The sequence below is a fragment of the Triticum aestivum genome, chromosome 4B, assembly GCF_018294505.1.
Source record: "Triticum aestivum cultivar Chinese Spring chromosome 4B, IWGSC CS RefSeq v2.1, whole genome shotgun sequence".
In the NCBI taxonomy this organism is placed as follows: domain Eukaryota; kingdom Viridiplantae; phylum Streptophyta; class Magnoliopsida; order Poales; family Poaceae; genus Triticum; species Triticum aestivum.
The window spans coordinates 72819026-72830104 of NC_057804.1; positions in this window are offsets into that span (position 1 = coordinate 72819026).

Genomic DNA, 11079 nt, shown 5'->3' on the forward strand with positions numbered 1-11079 from the left:
TGTTTTTCTCCCCGAATTTTCCACTACTAAAATAAAATTGAGGACATAAAATGACTTCTCCAAAATAAAAGAAATATTGTAGAAAAATGTTAAAATCAAATAAACATTTTATTTGGATTTTATTTGCTATTTTATTTGAATTAGAAAAATATGCATTTTTCAAAATTGCATTTTTACCCAGATAAATGTTTTTTTTTGAAAAAATTGACAGTAGGATAGGCTCCTACTATTGTTTTACTCACATATATATGGGGTGGTTACATGGTGGGGTGGGATGTACAAAGGGGAGGGGGGTTACCTATTCCAGGGGTGCCCACGGCTAGTAAAAGAGAAGTAAAAAGTTACAAGAGAGAGTTACAAAAGTCAACCACAGAGGCAATATGTGCCTCTTTGACCCTGTGTTGGAGAAGCTCAATATCTTTCTTGAATATATCCTGCCAGGATCGAGTGGAGGGGGCCACCCCCTGAAGTGATTGTTGTTTCTTTCCTTCCAAAGACTCCAGGCCTCAGTAATAAAAATTTCCACAAAGAGTTGGTTGGGCCAGGCTGCCTCAACCTCCCGAACGACCTCCAATCGCGAGCTGAACGAAGGCCATGTGATTTGCAACTTGTTCCAGCAGGCTCGGCTAAAGGGGCACGTGAAGATCATATGATCAACTGTTTCTTCAACATCTTGACCACAGAGGAGGTAGTCAAAGTTGTTCCCAATATCATAATGGCACCTTTTTAACATATTGCGCGTGTTGAGTCGGTCATGGAAGAGCAGCCATCCGAAAACCTTGATCTTCATTGTGCACTTCGAACGCCACAGCATGTTGAAGGTGGGGTGGGCCCGAGTTTCGCGGAAACAAAACTTGTAGTAGTCTGATGCTTTGAAATCAGTTTTGCCGCACAGGTATAACCAGATATCAGATGCTGAGGTGGTCGGGTTGGTTTGTAAGGATAAAGCTTGGAGATCACGCAACTCATCAAGTGCTTGGGGCGAGAGCAGCAGGTGGAAGTTCTCATGCAGCACCGTGCTCTCCAAGAAATGCTTGACAGAGACATCCTCATGCAGCACAAACAAAAAATCCCGGGGATGAGAGTCCATTATAACTTTATCCAGCCAGAGATCTTTCCAGAAGAGTGTTGTCGACCCGTCAACCACCATAACTTTAGAAACCCCATAGAATTTTGGCGTGAGTTTAAGAATGTCACGCCACCAGAAAGAGCCTAATGGGCCAGAGGCGTGTGGTACTTTATCAGAGTAGTAGACATTCCAGATCAAGGTGACCCATGGGACATCCATCTTGTTATAGAATTTATGCAAAAATTTCAAGAGAAGGGCTTCATTTTGAACTTCCAGGTTGATCACCCCTAGCCCTCCACATTTTTTGGTTTGCAAACCATATCCCAGGCAGCAAGGGAGTTACACTTGTCACCATGCTCAGTTTTTTTGGTCCAAAGACAATGGAGTCTGATTTTATCAAGCATGTCCAGAATCTTGGGAGGTATTTGAAGAGTGCACATAGCAAAAATTAGCAAGGACGTGACCGTAGCATTGAGCCAAGAGAGCTTCCCACCATATGGCATCATGGCAATGGTCGGGGTGAGATGTTGCTCAGCACTGCAAATGATGGGCATGAGGTCTTGAACCGTTGGTTTTGAAGTCCCTAGCGGTAGATCCAAGTACGTAAAAGGCATGCGGCCAACTGAGCAACGAAAAATGTTAGCCAGAGTAATGGTCTCCGTTTCATCCAAGTTGATGGGAATCAATGTGGATTTTTGGAAGTTGATTTTGAGCCCAATCGAAGATGCATAGTCAGTGAGAATCTCTTTGATAAGGGCGATTTGACGGGGGCACGCAGGCAAGACAAGGATGGTGTCGTCGGCGTATTGAATAACCGCGCAGTCCGTCATCGTATCACATGGAAACGACAAGTCAATTTTACCTTGTCTCGAAGCAGCATTGATAGCAGCCTGAAGCAGGTCCGCAGCAAGGACAAAAATAAGGGGAGAGAGCTGGTCCCCTTGACATACTCCTCTACGACACTGAAATTGTCGACCAGGTACACCATTTAGCAACACTGAGGTGCGTCCAGATCCAAAGATGTTTTTGATCCATGCAATCCATTTGTCATTAAACCCCATATGGCGCATGATTGTGATCATTGCATCATTGTTTATGGTGTCAAATGCTTTGGCAAAGTCAAGCTTAAGCAAGATAATTTTCCTCCTCGAGGCTTGACATTGATGGATGTAGTGGAACAACCAGGCCAGACAATCCTGTATGGTGTGCCCTTTAATGAAACCATATTGGTTGCGGTGGACAAGCTGCAAAATGACTCGTTGAAGCCTGTTGGCGAGCAACTTAGTTATCAGCTTGAGGCAGCAGTTAAGTAGTGTGATCAGGCGGTAATCATTTACTGACTCAGGAGAGGTCACCTTCGGAATGAGAGTGATTAGGCCATTATTGATGCTAGAGATATCAAGCGTGCCATCATGGAATTGGGAGCAGAGATTGTAAAAGTCATGTTTTACGATAGGCCAACAAGCTTTGAGGAAAGAGCCCCTAAAACCATCCGGGCCAGGGGCTTGATCAGCAGGCATCTCTTTCACCACATCTTCAATTTCAGTATGTGTAAAAGGGGCAGTGAGTTGATCAAGGCAGGTAGCTCTTTGGATAATGGTGGGTAGATCAAATCTCATATCGGATTGTTTCGTAGTACCTAGCAGATCTTTATAGGTTTGGAACAAAAGTGCTTCTTTTGCAGGGTGATCGTCAATCTGGTTCCCATCCTCATCAAGGAGGCAAGAAATGTTGTTTCTACGATAACGCTCGGTGGCTACTGCTTGAAAAAATTCCATGTTCTCGTCTCCGAACTTGATCCAACGGATAGTGCAGCGTTTTTTCCAATATTGATTTTGGTATTGAAGGAGACGCGGGAGATGTTTCTTGAGAATCTTTTGAAAATTGGCTGTGGGAATCGTCAAAGCACGTTTATTCTCAAGTTCATCAAGTTCAGCCAGAGTTAAGTTACAGTTTTCAATAGCAATGGATAGGCGAGAGATTTTTTTACTCCAGTTTTTTAGGGCATAACGAAGGGCCTTAAATTTACGGCAAAGAGTAGTTGTAGCATTTGTAGAGCGAACATGTTTTGACCAGGTGTCCCTAACTACATCCATGAATCCCGGGTGCAGGATTCAGAAAGGTTCAAATCAAAACACTTTACTTCTAGGGATCTTAGTCTCAATGGAGACAACGTGTGGGATATGATCAGAGACTGGCTTATCGAGGGGTTTAACAAGCGTCTTGCGGTAGATATTAGTCTAATGCAGGGAGGTAAAAAAACCAGTCAAGTTGTTCTAATAGTGGATCTTGCTGCATATTACTCCAAGTGTATGCACGACCTTTAATAGGAAGTTCAATTAAGTTTTATGAGCGTATAATATCATTGAATGTGGTCATATCCGAAATGCAACCGCCCAGCTTATTACGGTTATCAGGTGCTCTGATATAATTGAAATCGCTAAGGAGAAGCCAGTCGCTCGTGCTCGGGATATCAAGCCCGTACAGCCAATTGGTGTATGTGTCACGTTCCTCTCCCGAGCATGGACCGTAAATGTTAGCCAGTGTCCAGTTTTGAGAGCTCTGTGTGCTGAAAAAGTTAACTACCAATGCAAAGGAATCAGAAAACAAGACAGTGCCCGTAAACATAGAACTTTTCCGGATAGTAACTAGGCCGCCAGAAGATCCACGAGAGGGAACATAAGCAAATTGGTCAAACTGACGCGGGCAACAAGATTTGATAAACGCAAGATCAAAAGAAGTCTTTTTTGTCTCTTGCAAACAGACAATAGAACACCCACTAGCCTTGATCGCATTGTTAATAGCCAGTTGCTTGTCCTCAGAATTTAAACCCCTAATGTTCCAGGAGATAACATTCCAGCAACAAAAAAGTGGTATAGAGAGGCCAAATCAGTCAAGCAGAGCTAGGCGAAGCAGTAGTGCCCCCCTCCGCTATTGGAGAAATACCTGCCTAAGAAGTACCTGCCTGAGAAGATTCATCGGTGTTGGGTGGAGCAGACAGGAAGGCTTCCGAAGTAAGCTCAGTCGCAGGGACAGCGCAGCGATGAACACCAATAGCCTGGAGAGTAGCAATAGAGGTTGGTGGAGGGATTGTCATACGATCATCGCTCATGGAGGAGGAGGAAACAGTAGGGGTCACACGAGGCTTGACCTTAGAGGGCACCGCATGATTATCAGATGGAGGAGGGACCCGGAAGCCATTGTAGTTGTTGAGACGGTTGCTGCGCCAAACTTCAGTCGTGGAGATTGGGGCTAGAGCACGAGGACGGCGACCACGGGTCAGCAGAGGACCAGTGGATGCCACAGCCATCTCAACATAAGCGAAGCCCAATCCTTCAGAGTTTGTAGCAGAAAATTGGTTGGCTTCAGAGGCAGGGTGGGAAACAAGCCCATCAACAGTGCTAGAGAGAGCAGATTCCACAGGAATAGAGATTTCCTCCTCATCTCGTAGTGTAGGGGTGATCACTGACGAGGTTGTGATGGAAGGTGTAGCAAGCTCAGCATTAGTGTTGGGGGGAACCACATCCATAGGAGCCAAGGGTTCCTCCACATCGGGCAGCTCTGTAATGATCACTGAAGAAGTTGTGGTGACAGGCACAGCCAACTGAGCGAACTGCAAGCCTGAAGAAGTGGAGTCTACACGAACATAGACTTCAGCAGTGATATCTCGCATGCCATAGTTAAGCCTCCAGGGCCCAATAGTAGCAATAAGCGGGGGCCGAGCATCAAACAGGAACAACTTGAGCTGTTGACGGGGTACGGGTTCAGCAATGAGTAAAGACAGCAGATCATTTCCCTGAGCAGAGTCACAGAGATGTTAAGGTGGTCTTGGGATGTTGGTTGTTCCATCAGTTGTTGTGGATGGCAGGGAATCACAACCATAACTAACTCATCAGAAGCTTCTGAGCTGCTGTCATCAGAAATGATAATGGAGTCATTCCAGGCTTCACTTGGATTGTCAGAGATGTTATTTTCCGGCACAATGCCATGATGAACCGTCAATCCCTGGGCAGCCAGCCAAGCCTGGTAGTTAACAAGATGAGGTGGAAGTGCAGGCAATGGTGGAGCAGGAGGAGCAGGCCAAACACCCCAGCCAACATTCACATGATTAGCATGAGCAGCAACAACATTAGGACCATGGTTGGCAGCTTGCGGCACAGCATTCTGAACCAGCCAGTTGTGAACTTGCAGCTGGTACAATTGCTCTGCAGTAAGATTAGGACCAAAATGAGGGTGTGGGTTACCATCCAACGGTGGGGGTTCTTCATTAGCAGGCAGGACCTCAGGAATCAGCCCATTCCAGTCGTTGTTGTGCAAGATAGTAACCTGCACAGTCCAGCAGTCTTGAGCTCCGCCCAATTGCCAGACAATGAAGCTCTTCGGGATTAGGCACAGATGGATCACCCGAGCCTTAAGCAGAATGAAACATCAGTCTTGGCACGGATTGTACCAGGAAACTAAAGATCCATAACCACCCAGAGCTTTGGTAAGATAATAACTAATCTGGTAATCATATGGGAAGCCAAAGAACATGAGCCAGACTTTAGGGCACAAAGAGATGGTGCGTCTGTCCAGAGCTTCATTATGCGGAACAAAACTGAAAAGCAAATCTTCATCTTCAGGTTCAATAGGAGTGTTGACAGCAGTATCCCTCATGAAATTGTCCATGAATCCGAAAATCCCAATGCCAAAGGGGTGGTCGCTAACCTCGGTGGTGAACAGCTGGGATTCATGAAGCAGCTCGACGATGGTGTTGCTGATGGCGGCCCGGCGATGCAATGGAACATAGTGGCTCGTCTCGGCAATAGCCAAGAAATCATGGTTGAGCGGCGGGATAGGGACGACCACCATCCTGCTGCGCACAATGCGATCCGCCGGTCCAGGCTTGACAGTGAACCCCGGTGGGAGGAAGGGGACCGGGTTTAGCGGGTAGTTCACCATGGGAGCAGAGCACAGACTAGACGGCTAGAGAGGCAATGGCAGAGGGATGGCACAGGGCGAGGCCATTTGAGTATTCGAGGTGGAACTTGGAGCGTGAGGGGTAGAAGTGGAAAGCAGCGTGGTCTTGGGGATCCATTGCCATTTAGAAGAAGAAATCCTTTTTAAACACGATTGTTCCGTGTGTCCATATCCACCACAGGTAGCACATCTGACGGCTGACTTAGAAGCTCTCTGCTTGGAGCCCAAACGGGAAGGCGCAGAGGATCCGACATGAGGGGTGGGATCATTGATCAGGGTGGTTTTTCCCAAAAAAGGCAAAGACTTGCCAAAAGCGGGGCAGTGACATGCCTTGTGGTCAGGTGCCGAGCAATTAATGCATATTATGCGATTTTGGCACGTAGATTTTGAATGAGCCCATTGTAAACATTTAGAGCATAGAGAAGCCCAATTATCAGATAGACAGAGAATATCCTCCAACGAGTAATGGGCCTGGGCCAAATCCACTTTGTGGCGGGGTGTGAGCATAGGAGGCCATGCAACATGGGCCGGAGCATATTTGAGGGCTGATGCCAGGAAGCAACAAGGTAAAGCCAGATAGGGTATGTTCAGAGGGGATTTAAAACTCCCAAAGTGAATAAATTCGGCAGGTCTTTAATCCTCCAGATCAGCCAAAGCCGTAAAATGCTCCACTAATGGCAGGTGATCAATGCTGCCCAATGACATCAAACAGGTATCCGGCAATTGAGCCTTTCTTAATGGTGGAGTAAATGAGCCAAATCGAATGTATGAATGTGGAGATTGTTCTTGTGAAACCAGGTGCTTGATCAAGGAGGATGAAGCTTCAACAGGATGAATGTTAGAAAATGGCATATGATCAAGACTAACCAAAGTAGTTTTGGTAGGGGCATGATCTTGACCAGAATGAAAAAACTCCAACATAGCTTCCTGGCTATTCTTGTCAATCTTGTCGTTGAAATCCAAAGACGCAAGAGGATTGAGACTAAATTTACGCAGTTCCTTGCAAGAAGTTGGGTCAGAAGAAGGAGCATGCATAATAGATGCTTTTTCAACTTGAATAGCCATAGGACTACGACTAGCAATAGTCTCAAGTCTTTCATCAGCATTGAAAATAAAAACTGGGGAACGTTGCAGAAAATAAAAAAAATCTACACTTCACCAAGATCAATCTATGGAGTTCATCTAGCAACGAGAGAGAGGAGTGCATCTACATACCCTTGTAGATCGCGAGCGGAAGCGTTCAAGAGAACGGGGTTGAGGGAGTCATACTCGTCGTGATCCAAATCACCGATGATCCTAGTGCTGAACGGACAGCACCTCCGCGTTCAACATACGTACAGTTGGGGAAGATGTCTCCTCCTTCTTGATCCAGCAAGGGGGAAGGAGAGGTTGATGGAGATCCAGCAGCACGACGGCGTGGTGGTGGAAGCAGCGGCGATCTTGGGAGGGCTTCGCCAAGCTCAGCGAGAGAGAGAGGTGGTACGGGGGGAGAGGGAGGCACCAGGGACTAGGGTGCGGCTGCCCTCCCTCCCCCTCTTTATATAGGGGGCCTAGGGGGTGCGCCGGCCCTGGAGATCCCATCTCCAAGGGGGGGGGCTAGGGGGGGGGGACTTGCCCCCCAAGTCAAGTGGGGCGCCCCCCCTCCCCTAGGGTTTCCAACCCTAGGTGCAGCGGAGGCCCAAGGGGGGCACACCAGCCCACTAGGGGCTGGCTCCCTTCCCGTTTCAGCCCAACTGGCCCTCTGGGATAGGTGGCCCCACCCGGTGGAACCCCGGGACCCTTCTGGTGGTCCCCGTACAATACGGTGACCCCCGAAACTTTCCCGGTGGCCGAAACTGGACTTCCTATATAGAATTCTTTACCTCCGGACCATTCCAGAACTCGTCGTGACGTCCGGGATCTCATCCGGGACTCCGAACAACTTTCGGGTTTCCGCATACTAATATCTCTACAACCCTAGCGTCACCGAACCTTAAGTGTGTAGACCCTATGGGTTCAGGAGACATGCAAACATGACCGAGACGACTCTCCGGTCAATAACCAACAGCAGGATCTGGATACCCATGTTGGCTCCCACATGTTCCACGATGATCTCATCGGATGAACCACGATGTCAAGGATTCGAGTAACCCCGTATACAATTCCCTTTGTCAATTTGTACGTACTTGCCCGAGATTCGATCGTCGGTATCCCAATACCTCATTCAATCTCGTTACCGGCAAGTCACTTTACTCGTACTGTAATGCATGATCCCGTGACCAAACACTAGGTCACATTGAGGTCATTATGACGATGCATTACCGAGTGGGCCTAGAGATACCTCTCCGTCATACGGAGTGACAAATCCCAGTCTCGATCCGTGTCAACCCAACAGATACTTCCGGGATGCCCGTAGTATACCTTTATAGTCACCCAGTTACATTGTGACGTTTGGTACACCCAAAGCACTCCTACGGTATCCGGGAGTTACACGATCTCATGGTCTAAGGAAAAGATACTTGACATTGGAAAAGCTCTAGCAAACGAACTACACGATCTTGTGCTATGCTTAGGATTGGGTCTTGTCCATCACATCATTCTCCTAATGATGTGATCATGTTATCAATGACATCCTATGCCCGTAGTCAGGAAACCATGACTATCTATTGATCAATGAGCTAGTCAACTAGAGGCTTACTAGGGACATGTTGTGGTCTATGTATTCACACATGTATTACAATTTCCGGATAACACAATTATAGCATGAATAATAGACAATTATCATGAACAAGGAAATATAACAATAATCATTTTATTATTGCCTCTAGGGCATATTTCCAACAGTCTCCCACTTGCACTAGAGTCAGTAATCTAGTTACATTGTGATGAATCGAACACCCATAGAGTTCTGGTGTTGATCATGTTTTGCTCGCGGAAGAGGTTTAGTCAATGGATCTGCGACATTCAGATCCGTATGTACTTTGTAAATATCTATGCCTCCATCTTGAACATTTTCACGAATGGAGTTGAAGCGACGCTTGATGTGCCTAGTCTTCTTGTGAAACCTGTGCTCCTTGGCAAGGGCAATAGCTCCAGTGTTGTCACAGAAGAGAGTGATTGGCCCCGACGCATTGGGTATGACTCCTAGGTCGGTGATGAACTCCTTCATCCATATTGCTTCATGCGCTACCTCCGAGGCTGCCATGTACTCCGCTTCACATGTAGATCCCGCCACGACGCTTTGCTTGCAACTGCACCAGCTTACTGCCCCTCCATTCAAAATATACACGTATCCGGTTTGTGACTTAGAGTCATCCAGATTTGTGTCGAAGCTAGCATCAACGTAACCCTTTACGACGAGCTCTTCGTCACCTCCACAAACGAGAAACATATCCTTAGTCCTCTTTAGGTACTTCAGGATATTCTTGACCGCTGTCCAGTGTTCCTTGCCGGGATTACTTTGGTACCTTCCTACCAAACTTACGGCAAGGTTTACATCAGGTCTGGTACACAACATGGCATACATAATAGACCCTACGGCTGAGGCATAGGGGATGACACTCATCTCTTCTATATCTTCTGCCGTGGTCAGGCATTGAGCCGAGCTCAATCTCACACCTTGCAATACAGGCAAGAACCCTTTCTTGGACTGATCCATATTGAACTTCTTCAATATCTTATCAAGGTATGTGCTTTGTGAAAGACCTATGAGGTGTCTTGATCTATCCCTATAGATCTTGATGCCTAATATGTAAGCAGCTTCTCCAAGGTCCTTCATTGAAAAACACTTATTCAAGTAGGCCTTAATGCTGTCCAAAAGTTCTATATCATTTCCCATCAAAAGTATGTCATCTACATATAATATGAGAAATGCTACAGAGCTCCCACTCACTTTCTTGTAAACGCAGGCTTCTCCATAAGTCTGCATAAACCCAAACGCTTTGATCATCTCATCAAAGCGAATGTTCCAACTCCGAGATGCTTGCACCAGCCCATAAATGGATCGCTGGAGCTTGCATACCTTGTTAGCATTCTCAGGATCGACAAAACCTTCTGGCTGCATCATATACAATTCTTCCTTAAGATAGCCATTAAGGAATGCCGTTTTTACGTCCATTTGCCATATCTCATAATCATAGTATGAGGAAATTGCTAACATGATTCGGACGGACTTCAACTTTGCTATGGGAGAGAAAGTCTCATCGTAGTCAACCCCTTGAATTTGTCGATAACCCTTAGCGACAAGTCGAGCTTTATAAATGGTAACATTACCATCCGCGTCCGTCTTCTTCTTAAAGATCCATTTATTTTCTATTGCTCACCAATCATCGGGCAAGTTTGTCAAAGTCCATACTTTGTTTTCATACATGGATCCTATCTCGGATTGCATGGCTTCAAGACATTTGTAGGAATCTGGGCCCGCCATCGCTTCTTCATAGTTCGAAGGTTCACCGTTGTCTAACAACATGATTTCCATGACAGGGTTGCCATACCACTCTGGTGTGGAACGTGTCCTTGTGGACCTACGAAGTTCAGTAGCAACTTGATCTGAAGTACCTTGATCATCATCATTAATTTCCTCTCCAGTCGGTGTAGGCACCACAGGAACATCTTCCTGAGCTGTACTACTTTCCGGTTCAAGAGGCAGTACTTCATCGAGTTCTACTTTCCTCCCACTTACTTCCTTTGAGAGAAACTCTTTCTCCATAAAGGACCCGTTCTTGGCAACAAAGATCTTGCCTTCGGATCTAAGGTAGAAGGTATACCCAATGGTTTCCTTAGGGTATCCTATGAAGACGCATTTTTCCGACTTGGGTTCGAGCTTTTCAGGTTGAAGTTTCTTGACATAAGCATCGCATCCCCAAACTTTTAGAAACGACAGCTTAGGTTTCTTCCCAAACCATAATTCATATGGTGTCGTCTCAATGAATTTAGACGGTGCCCTATTTAAAGTGAATGTAGCTGTCTCTAGAGCGTATCCCCAAAATGATAGCGGTAAATCGGTGAGTGACATCCTAGATCGCAGCATATCCAATAGAGTGCGATTACGACGTTCGGACACACCGTTACAC